Here is a 12,256-nt window from a genome sequence, read left to right on the forward strand (position 1 = left end):
CATAGAGAAGGGTAGGTCCCCGCCTCAGAAGGCACAATCTGGAAGCTTTTTTGTGCATGCACACACAGTGTGCAAAATTCATAGTAGAGCCTTAGGTACTCAGCTCGCTTGCTCTAGCACATTTAAAAAATTAAATAAATTCTAGTATTATTGCAAAACCTATCTTAAGAGAAACATGATAATGTTTATAGCATAGCCAGAGTGTTGTTCAGGGTTAAAAATGACCAAAATCTCTGATCTTCACTGTACACAGACCATTATTGCCAATCTGACGTGCTGGGAAAGGCAGAAATGCTCTGCAGTGACAGAGATGGCACCCGCCCTTGCATTGCTAGGACTGAGTTTTTGGAAGTATCTACATACTTCAGATCGCTGAGCTTTGACTGCTCCAGCTGAGAACAATGACACACAGGTCTGGTTTTAAGTAAATGCAGGACTTTGGAAGTTTCTGCAGTTGAACACATACGCTTAGAGACCTCTTAGATCACTGGCTGCTTTTACAGACCTTCTAGGCTAAAGTCACAGGAGCTGTAAATAGATACCCAGTCCATCTTTTCTGGAATAAAGGAAATGTGAAAGAGAAAGCTGAAATTATAATTACCATGTTACCCAGTATGCAGGACGTGACATCCTTGCTACCTTTGCTACAGTTATGAAATAAATGGGCTTCAGAATGAAAAATACCCAGCTAGCACGCGATCAGTAGGATAGCAGGGATGTAGAAAAAAAGATACGTGAAAGAACCTTTTATGAGCTTTACACACTGGGAATCGCAGTAGCATAAGTAATTGATAATATTATTAGCACAGTATACATATCAGCTGTCGGGATGTTATGAGGACTGAATCCAATCTCTGTTGAGGGAGTCAGGGTCAACATCATTAACTATAGATCCTGTCCTGGTTTACATATAGAGCCCTCAGGCCAAGTGTCTGCCAGATACATCTCTATAGATGTGCATAGCTATAGGACATACAGGGGGCTAATCACACACATCAGTAATAGACAACAAGCTTTTGTTTATCTGAAGGTTTACTGGAATTAACTGATTAGTGTCAACTTGACACAATAACTTTTGTCTACAATGTAGTAGATCATTTTGATGGTTTTATTGATGGAGTGTTGACTAATGTAAATTGTAAGAGTAGTTGAATGAAGTAGGAAACATTTCAGTTAAACAGAAATTGAAAAAGCCACTAGCAAACTTATCTTTAAAATGTCACATTCTGCAGCCTTACATATGCTTTGATAATGATAACAACAACAGTAAGTAGGGAGAATTGAAAACAAAAATAGATGCCACCTATTCATAATATATCTTTCCCTTAATCTTCAGATGATATCCTGGTGTTAAAACTAACATAAGATAAATTTGGCATATGTCTTTCTGAAAATGAAACCAGTCTAGTAAAATAGAATATAAAATAAAGCAAAAATATATTTAATTTAATTTGATTTAATCTATATCTAAAACATATAGTGGTCCAATTTAGAATGAAAGTATGAAAAATATTTAAGAAAAACATCTGTTGGGATAAAAATTCTTCACATTAATTAATTAGGTTCATAACATTACTTTCTCTTTCTTGTTAGGCATAATCATTTTCTACCATGATTAAAATGGAACACACTGGTTTCCTCTGCTGGGCGTCAAATATCTTTAATGCACTAGCCTGGGCTTTCTGTTCTCATGGTTTCACAGTGTGCTTAGGAGGTCATGATTTAAAACTACACATGATCATAGTCCTCATCGAACATAAATAAAACCAGACTTATTTTCTGGCTTAGCAATTGGATTATTTGGTGCAACTGTTGGGCAGTCTCCTTTGAAAGTAAGCTCAGGAAATACAATGAATATGTTGTGAGTGCTTCAAATAACAGAAAGATACTTTACGTTCTATTATGTTTGTATTCTGCTATAAATTAAATATCAGAAAATTAATTCACATTCTTTTATAACTTCAAAATCACCTTTCTTCCCTTTCCAGGCAAAAACCATTCTCCTCACAATAGCAAGTCAAAACCATTAAGCTAAGACAAGGGGGATACTGTGTGTCACAAAATGAAGTAATTAAATTTAGGCAGTATTATCAATGATGCCCAATTCCAACCATTGAAGCTGCCGTTAGTAACCCCGTCTGTCCCTCTATCAAAAAGCTATTTATTCTTCATTACTGGCCATCCCTGGGTTATAGGGATTCATTGTCATTGTAGTAACTTAGAGGAGGAACAGTTAGTGCAATGATATTATGGAAATAGCCATTTCATAGCTCATGGGCAAAGAAGTATTGAGTCCCAGCTTTCCAGCAGTTGTCAGCAAGGGTGAAATCTTGTCTGTATCATCACCCTTGGGAATTCTTTACATTTGTTTGGCTTATAGCAATGTAATAGAGAGGGAAATCGTGTCACTGGAGAAAGGCACCCCTCTGTAGAGATCCCATCCGTGCAATTCCTATAGAAGCCTGTATGCAGGGTCTGCAAAACTGGGCACAAAACATGCTGTGCCTGGAGACACAGGCTGCCCAGTTTGGGTCAGAAACACCCAAACCAACAGGGCTCCACCTGGACCATAGGCAAAAGCACAGCTACGCATTCCTCTTGATCTGTCCCAAAACTGCTCTGCCTCCTCACCAGACACCAGAGCCCCTCTGAGAGAGCCTCACTTCCAGAGCCGAGATTTCAAAAGGTTTTCTCTCACATGTATTTAAATCTGAGGGTGTGCAAAGTAACGAGAGCTTATTACATGGAAGGCAATGAAAGTAAATGCTTAGATAGGTTGTGCCTTGTCTGAAGAGACACAAATTAAATTTATTAATTTCAGGTGCTTTTTACCAAAGAGTATATTGATATATCCAAGAAATCATGGCCCTTTTCCAGCAACATCTAGCTTAGCAGCTTTCTCCTCCGTTCAAAAATTAATTTTAAACCCTAAATTTTGATCAGAGCTTAGTGATACTTGGCTGCTTATTAGACATAAACACATTCAAATCCACATTTGTTTGAAACTGGCAATATAAATTTATAAATATAAATGACTTCTTATTAGAAAAAATTGTTTCAGGTGATTAACTCTAGCATTAAAAAAGTCACTTGAGCCTTACAAACAAAAGAAGTAATTTTTATCCTACTTCATAAAGTAAGTTCCAGCCAAAAGTACATTACCTTTCTTAAATATTTTGGTTAATTTTAAACAGGATGTTAATATATTTAGCTGTTGATTTTCTGAGGCTCTTATGTACAGTTATTTACATTATAAAGGTTGTATTTGTCTATGTATCATAAGATTAAGTCAGAAGCAGCTGATAAGATGCAAAAGCAATACAGTGCAAATTACTCTTGTGGAATAGCTTTTATGGAAAACATAAAAGAAATTTTCAAACACGATTCTCAACTGTGCACAGTAGCTCTAGGTTAAGCAGAAGCATGGAAAGAAATAACAACCCCATTTGTGGTCTACACAATGGCCAGGTACAACACACTAGAGCAGTAGCAGGGAGCAGGAGAATGGCAGAGGATGACATCACTTTTCCTGACGGTGTCTGAGTAAGGTGGGTTTTATGAGGCTCTGATTCATTCCTGACAGTCCCCAAAGAACTGGGAGGAAGCAGATATTACGAGTGAAAGAGACAACCCAGAGAGATGTTAGGGATCTTTAGAAGATGCAGATTATGCTCTGTCAATGCAGGAACATGCCTTAAATGTACAGCTGAGACAGGTGTCCCATGCATACACTCAAATTGCATTTATCAAATTTTAGCTATTTCTATGGCAGAAAAAAGAAATCTGTTTAGAGTTCATGCCATGAGATGTATGGATTTCTTCACCATGAACTTCAGCACACTATCCTTTTTCTACAGCAAATCTCCCAGCTTCTTCACTGTGTACAGAGTGAAGGAAGCATTTGAGTTCTAAGCTCTTATATGAGAGAGAATTTATTTTCCCATTAATACTTCCTCCTTAGACCATTTTTGAATGCAGCATCCTCGTAATGTCTTTCACTGGTTCTCATCCCTTCAGTAATTTGTTCTTCTGCCCTCTGCTGCCTCCTTGTTTCTTTTTCCCTGTGTCCATGATTTCCAAGAGGTGTCTGAGCACACAGCTCTCTGCTGCATACCTTTTGTTCTGCCTTAACTTTTTCTTCAAAATTACTTTTGCTGTCTCTTTTCTCATTTCACCAGCAACACAGCTCTTGACAGCTAAAGGTGCTTATTCTCATCGTTGGATCATTCTCATCCAAACATCCCTGAAGAATCTTCTTGTACCTTCTCTGTCATCCAGCTAGAGCACTGAAAAAGATGGGATATGGAATAATGGAAGATATTTCTTCCAAATTGTCAGTGATCTTATTGTGTAGAAGAAATACAAAGCAACTTTGTGTCCAGGGTAACTGTAGCTGGTGCAAAAGTTCAGCTTACCAAGTAATATTAAATACACAGGTAGTATCTCATTCAAATATGGAACAGTTATCTTGATTGGAAAATATTCTGCAATCATTAAGACTGAAGGACAAATCTGAGTAAAAATACTTTAGTGCACATTGTCCCACGATTCTGTACTGAATAGCAATCTAAAATCAAAGTAACAAATTAAAAGGAAAGTGTCAAAATTGCAAATAGTTATGAATTTAAAAGGCTATTTATCATCATGATTGGATGACTTCTTGGGTTGGCATAAATAGAGAAGTAATCATGAGAGATATGTCTTGTATCTCAGTGTAACATAAAAGATGCATATCATATAAAATGAGGAGGAACAAAAAGTTTTGCTCATCCCATGACTGTAATAATTGCCAAAATTTCTCTTTGGTTCAAATACAAAGATCTTCATTCAGTAGCTAACAAGGCCTTCTTCAAGAAAATTCCTCTTGGCCTCATCATTTTCTCTACAGTTTTCACAGTCTTACAGGCAAATCACAGCTGCCCAATGGCAAAATTCATACATCATGAAATACTATTAGATATCTTTGTAGGTATGTGAGGAGTTTGCCTAAGATGTAATGACGTGCAAAATGCAGAATACACATTATTTAAAATATAAGATGAAAATGCTATTTCAATCACTGCTAATTTGCATTTCGTATTCCCAAAACATCATAATACTATTATAAGGTATTGATCCAAGCATGACCATTTGATTTCACATCAATACTAATGTGACTTTTCTGTGATCTGTTGACATGTGGGATTTTCTGAGTGAAATACATACATACCAAGATCCAACTATTTTCACCAGTAAAAGTGGATTCAACTGTTCTGTGTGAAAAACTGTTGGCAAAAATGGAGTTCACCTCGTTCCAAAATTTGAATTAGATTTTACTGGCAGATTTAGATTTATGTCCTTATTTCTTTACCAAATATCTTTCATTTACCTCTTTGGTATAGTGATTCCTCTTTTTGGCTGGAGTCGTATTCAGTATCCTAAGCACAAAGTATAGGCAGCAAAAGCAGTTATGCCATTTAGGAGCAAGTATCTCTCAAAATCTCATTTCCATTCTCATTGTGGTTGTTCAGGACCTGACATAAATACTACTGGAATAGCAGCCTTCCAGTGAACTGCTCTGAATTATGTAAAGAATATAAACTCTACTGTGAAACAGTTTTTGCTCTCATGATTTTTGCATACAGATGCCAAAATCTGGTGGGTTCCACCTCCATATGATTTCTCCTCTCCTACTAGATAGGCAGAGTGAATGATACTCAAATAACCTTCAGCACTGCTGAGGCACTTCTTCCTACTAAATTCCTGTTTTCAACATTACCCAAGAGTTTCAGCTGACACCATTCTGTTGGTTTTTCCTGGTGGTTGCCAACTTGAGACTTACCCGAAGTCAAGGATAATCATAGAATAGTTTGAGTTGGAAGGGGATCTTGAAGAATATCCAATTTTTCTGCAGATATCCAGACAGAAATTCCTTTCCTCACGTGTATACACCCAGATGCCCATAGAGCCAACACAGTCTGTGCTAAAGTCAATGCAACATCTCCACTGATTTACCTGGACCATGCTTGGATTTTAACAGTGTGGAAAGTCTGAGGGGGAAGATGCAGAATGTCTGGGAAGAGTGATATTTGCAAATGATTTTCAGTCACTGTACTGTCACAGAAATCAGCACATAGAATGCAATTGTTTTTACGTCACCTGACTATCTACAGGATCTGAGTAAAAACTAGGAAAAAGTTGATTTATCACAGATTCATCCCAAAGCGAGCCATCCCAGCTTCCTCACAGAAGCCAAAGGACCTAAGGAACAGACAGAGATGGTCATTTGTCTCAGGTGAGACATGCTTCTTTCTCATCACCTGCCAAGACATGAAAATGGTTTACAACCTTAAAACCCAGCTGGAACCATTGCTGCTTCTGGATTGTAGGCTTACTCATGGGGGCTCTTCTGCCTTTTTTTATGTATGGCAGAGCTGCGACCCTTCTTGCCCACATGGAATTATAATTCATGTTGAAGACTACCAAGAGGGTGAAGTAAGGGTCCAGTCCCTGTGTGGCACAGGTCACTAAGGTCGTAACACTCACCTTCAATTCCAGGCACCATTTTGATCCATACTTTCAGATTGAGTCCATGTTGCAGGAAGGCAAACCCCCAAGAACTTCAGGTTCATCTGGCTTCAAAACTTCCTTCCAGCCCCACTGGCCTTCTAAACCAAACCTGGAATATGGGAAGTCATGAAAGCAAAACTAAATCCAATGACCTTATATTGCATAGAAGCAACATTTCTGTCCCCACCCCCCACCCCCCATACCCCATCCCCCATCCTCCCAGTTATTAGGTAAAAACTTAATCGGGGCTCCAGAGCCTACCTAGTAGGAGGCAAATTCTAATGGCTGATCCTCAGTAATTTAAATTCCATTGTGCGTTTTTTAGAGCCCTATCATCTCCTGTCTTGTTCTCCAAATACACTGTGTATAAAACACCATACATATTGGTGTTTGTCCTACTATCTGCTTATTTTCACACATTACTTAATCTACTTTTGAAGAGATCAGCATGTTTCAGTATACAATTACAGGACCTGAAAACTCAATTATTGTTCTATTTACCTGAGTATTAACTAAAACAATGTCTATAAATGTACTAGAAAAAAATATTCCTACAGCTTGCAAATGAACTTTTAAGAACTGACCCAGTGCCAATCCTTTCAGCACCTGTCTGGATACAGGAAATTATTTTAGTTAATGGCACAACACAAGGTCCCAGAGTACACACATAAACCCAGACTTTCAAAGAGAGATTCAAGCAGGGCTTGCATAAAAGGTTTTAGTAAAAAATGCAGTTTTGTTGTCATCATGAATTATCACCCATGCATTTTGTCTGTAAATGTAAACATATAATTTACCCTTCATTTAAGACCCTTTCTCATCAAACATAATAGCTTATGGAAGATATGTGGTCAGCATAAAAAAAAGGACATAGCTTATATCTTACAGCTGCTTTTCATATGTGTTAGCTTTACCTCCACTTGTCTCCAACAAATGAAAACTTCTATATTGCCTTCCCTCTTCGGTAGTACTTGTCAGGTATTCCCCCCCCTTTTCTGACATTCTATTAGAAGGGGTCTCTGTCTGACCACTGAGGATATGAATGGCCCCTCAACACCCTTCCTTCCATTTCTCAGCAAAAGATGGACCTTATATAACTTGAGTTTCAATAGAGAAGGCTGTAAAAACATTTTGACTGCAATAAAATAAAAAGCCTGTTGATTAGCAGGAAGTCATAGGTACACTTTCCATGTTAACACTTGGGTCTAGCTAGTAATAATTTGATTGGTTGATTGATTGATTGATTGAAATAATTTTTACTGGGAGGCTAAAAATTACCAGCTGTCAATATCACATCACTTTTATGTAGGAGCTTGGGACCATCCATCAGGAATAATTTTCAAACTGGTATCCCACTTGGAAAAAAAAACTAAGCAGAGCAAATGCAGCCAAGTTGTGATAAGCTGTCTTACAGAAATAATGCAGCTGATGCAATCAAAATAAGCAGAATATCCACAGAGGGATGTAGCCAGGGCTGGATCCACAGTGGTGACACCCCAAGCCAATAGTACTGATCTAGCTGTGGCCCCAGTAACAGCAGCTCTTAGGTACCCAGGGATTGTTAGTGGGGATGGAGCTCTGACTTTTAGCCTGAGCAAACTCTCCCTATTTGAATCCTGAAGGAAAAAATGTTCCAGCCCATTTGACTTGGTGTTTCTTGCTCATCATTTAAGGCTAATTGCCATTAGTCTCTGAGGCATGCAGCATTGCTCTGACCTGCTGCTCCTGACAGCCCAACAGGGCACGTTTCAGTTATGTGTGGGAGCTGCTGTATCCTCCAGTTAGCCAACACGGAGACCTTTGATTAAACAGCTTAACACTATTTCCTTCTGCTAACCCATTCCCTTGTGTGGGAGCTGGAAGTACCTTGCCTGAAGGCACAATGCATCCCTACAGGCAGGAATTCAGGATTGTCTAACCCTCCCTCCCTGTCACTGGCTTCTTATTCTGAGAAGAGAGGCCTTTTAAACTTTCCAATGACCTCTTGACTTAGACATCGTTATCCTTCACTGTGGGAAGAACATACCTTTCCATCTTTTTTACTGTCTCCTTCAACCTCATTGGATTCATTGACAGAAACAGGCATAGATACATAAAATTGCTGTAATTGGGTCAGGCCATAGGTCTGATAGTGGCCAGTGATGATTGCCTAGAGAAAGAAAAGAAGAAGCAGTGCACAAACAGAAGGACCTTCCCCTTGACAAATTTTCTCTGCTACCAGTTGTTTCAAGGCCATCAGAGTTTGTATCCAGACAATTAACTTAGGATGCAAATACTATGGTCCCAAATAACAGCTAATACGAAACCCATTACTTTTTTGAACTCACAGATATGTTTTTCATTAAACAACACAAATGTGCATCTGCAATTGTATATGACACAGATTCTTATGTGTGAGTCATCAATGTGTTTGGCTGTGCTTCTGTATTTGCATGGAGACAGACTGGTCTTTTTTTTTCCATAATAAGCACATAAAGTAATTTCTTTTTTTTTTATCAGCAGGATTTCCCTGATTATCTTTTAAGCTGTTTTCATTGCTCTCTCCCCCGCTCTACTCTGCTTTTTATCAGAGGCCTCTCAGCTTCTATGATCCAATCCTCTCATCCCTCAGCCCCATTACTGACAAAGGTGTCACACACACACTCCCTACCTTTGTAACAAAGATCAGCTTGCATAGGCAAGCTGTTCAGTACTGTGAACCTGTTCTGCACTCTGCTGAAATCACAGTCTAGTCTTTAAAAGGTTCTGTAGGGTTTGACCAATTTCATCAAGCTTATAGGCAGTTGCTATAAGAGGCATTACTAAATCTACCCCAGTGCACAGCACATTACACACTGTAACTTGCTGGTTTTGCAATACAGTGCATTTCTTCTACCATTTGAAATGCAATTCAGTCCTATTATTGAAATGCAGTTCAGTCCTATTATTTCTTCTGTATGTTGCCCTGCAAGCGCATCAAGTATCCCTAGAGATAAAGGTGTTAGGGCTTTAAAAAAAAAAAAAAAAAGGAGGATGTTCAGTGATACTCAATATCTGTATTCATGCAACTAAAACAGACTAGCATTTGAAATGTGGGAGGTGTTTTTCTTCTCACTAACCAGTGCATGCTGGTGCAGGTGAAGTCTCAGCTGGGTGCAGGACAAGCACAACAAAACAGTGCTTCTGCTTTACCAAAGAGTCCCAGACTTAAACTTGTGGTTGTGGTTTTTGTTTGCCTTGTTTTTTGTTTTTTTAATTAATGGAACCAAAATTGGACAGTTCGTACGACAAGCAAAAGCAAGGCCTCCTGTCTCCTCACTTTTGGGTATACGAACCTGACTGTATTTATTCCATCAGGGAAGAAAGAAAAGAAGTGTCCAGATCTGGGTCTCTCTGCCTAGTTGGTGAGGAGCAGCTGGAGGGCATCTCTGCTGGTGTCTGAGTCTCTGCAGTGGTCTGCTGCTCGCTGTACTTCGCTCCTAATGACAGAAGGCTTTGACCCGGCCACATCTCTGCTTCTGGAGGGAAAAGCAAAGCCTTCTCTTAGGGCTATTTCAGCTCCCAGGACCTTGTGCTGCCCCGAATGTCCTAGCAGCTGCCCAACGAGCATTTCTGTCTTTCACATCCTCTTCCCCTGCTTACACAATCTGCAGCTAGTATTTTCCTTTTCTCTTCTTCTCTTTCTTTTTTTTTTTTTTCTTTTCCTAATCGCAGAAAGGCCTCCCCGCCTAATCTAATTCCCACTCCTTTGTCACAAGCAGATGTCACTTTTACATCTGTGCGTCTGCTCAATCGCCCCGTCTCCTCCAGCCCAGCAGATGTTGCCGCCGCCGCGGCCGCCGGGACCGAGCGGAAAAGCAAAGCGCAGATCCCTCTGCTGGCCGCCACCCGAACGCCACGGGTCTCGGCCGGGAGAGGGACGGAGCAACAAGAAAGGATTATTATTATTATTATTATTATTATTATTGTTATTGTTATTGTTATTGTTATTGTTATTGTTATTGTTATTGTTATTATTGTTATTGTTATTGTTATTATTATTACAATCATCATCATCATCATCATCACTGCTGTTGCTGTTATTATTATTATTATTACTTCTTATTCTTCTTGTTGTTATTATTATTCCTTCTTCTCTTCTTCCTCACCATCATCATTACTATTGCAAATCCCCCCATCCCAACTGGTTAGGCAACAGGAGAACAGCCAAAAACGCATCCTGTGGCCTGACACCCTAAGCTAGCGCGGAGAGGGAGGGCAGCGCCGGTGCCCCCTGCTCCGGCGCAGGGCCGCCAAGCCCAGCCTGAGCAGCCCCTGGGAGCGGGGCAGCAGGGACAACAAAAAGTGGGAATTTTTTTCTCTCGGGCGTGGCAGGTAGCCCCGACAGGCGTCGGGACCAGGAACGTGCCGCCGCGCTGTCCCTCTGTCGACGGGGAACAGCCAACGCCTGTCCGGCCCTGTGACCCGGCCCGGCTCCGCACGGCTACGGCGGCAGGGGCTGTGCGGGGCCGGCCTCGCGGCCGCGCTGGACTGAGCGCCCCGTCCTGCGGAGGTCCGCGCCCCAGAGGACAGGCCGCACTGCGGTGGGATGCTCTGGCCGCTACCTCCGAATAAAGCAATGCCAAAGAAACCCTCGTCCGTATTTAACATTTTATTCCAGCTGGTGGGATCGTCGCGGCACGGTCGGAGCCGGGCCGGGGAGGCGCTTTCCCATGGTTGGCGGCGGCCGTACAAAGGCGCGCTGTTCCCTGTTTTGTTCCACTGCCTCCGAGCATTCCTCCCGCAGCCTGAGGGGAGCGGACCGGGCCCCTCTCAGTGCTCAAGGAGGGGAAAGAAAAGTGGCTTTTAAATACTCGGCGTGTTTTTCTCCGGCACCAGACCCCATCGCGCCTCCAGCCGCCGCGCAGCCCGCACATCCCGCACACCCCGTACACCCCGCACCTCCCGCACATTCCGCGCATCCCGCACATCCCGCACATTCCGCGCATCCCGCACATCCTGCACATCCCGTCCACCCCGCACATTCCGCTCATCCCGCACATCCCGCATATCCCGCGCTGTCCGGCTGAGCCAGAGTTCACGATCGAGACAAAAGGGCTCTTCTGGAAAGGGGGAAAGAAAAGAGGGGGTGAAACAAACGGGAGGCTCTAATTCTATTTGTGTCGCCTGGATATCAGAAGGGGTTTTTCCACACTTCGCCTTGATTTGATTATTCCTTGGAGATGGTTTCTCTGCCCCCAGCCAGACGCGTGGGGGAAGGCCGCTGAGGCAGTTGGCCTATAGTGGGAATAATCAAATTACCCATTTGCTGCAACTTTTTCTGCAGAACCACTCGCGTGTAGAAAGAACAACTGGAGCCCAAATCCCTCGGAGGGGGAGCGGGTGAAACCCCGGCGGAAAGGGGACGGGAGGGGCTAGGGGTGAGACAAACCAGCCCCCGCGGCAGTGGGGAGCCGGCCACGCCGGGGACAGCGGAGCAGCCGGGGTGGCAGCCCGGGGACAGGACAGGTGCCGGGGTGGGCAGCGCCGCTGCCGTCTCGGGGTCCGATACCGAGCGGCCCCGCAGGCCCGGGCGCGGGAGAGAACGCGGTGCTGCTGCGGGGAAATAAACTCGCCACAAAAGGTCTTCCCCAAAGGAAAGACACTCGGATTTTTTTTTTTTTTCTTTTTCTTTCTTTTTTTTTTTTTTTTTTTTTTTTTTTTTTTTTTTTTTTTTTTGATGCCCTAT

At 41.9% G+C, this 12,256-nt stretch overlaps 1 long non-coding RNA gene across 1 annotated transcript in view; it reads right to left on the reverse strand.

The window, feature by feature from the left end:
* Positions 1-809: 809 nt before the first annotated feature.
* Positions 810-12,256, reverse strand: part of LOC132326562 (uncharacterized) — a 14,083-nt gene continuing 2,636 nt past the window's right edge. The window contains exons 2-5 of the long non-coding RNA XR_009486260.1: positions 9,864-10,046; positions 8,576-8,698; positions 6,526-6,658; positions 810-4,286 (exon numbers count right to left, since the gene is read on the reverse strand). This is a non-coding gene — a long non-coding RNA (uncharacterized LOC132326562). The remainder of the gene's footprint in view (positions 4,287-6,525; positions 6,659-8,575; positions 8,699-9,863; positions 10,047-12,256) is intronic.

Source organism: Haemorhous mexicanus, chromosome 4 (genome assembly GCF_027477595.1).
Source record: "Haemorhous mexicanus isolate bHaeMex1 chromosome 4, bHaeMex1.pri, whole genome shotgun sequence".
Classification (NCBI taxonomy): domain Eukaryota; kingdom Metazoa; phylum Chordata; class Aves; order Passeriformes; family Fringillidae; genus Haemorhous; species Haemorhous mexicanus.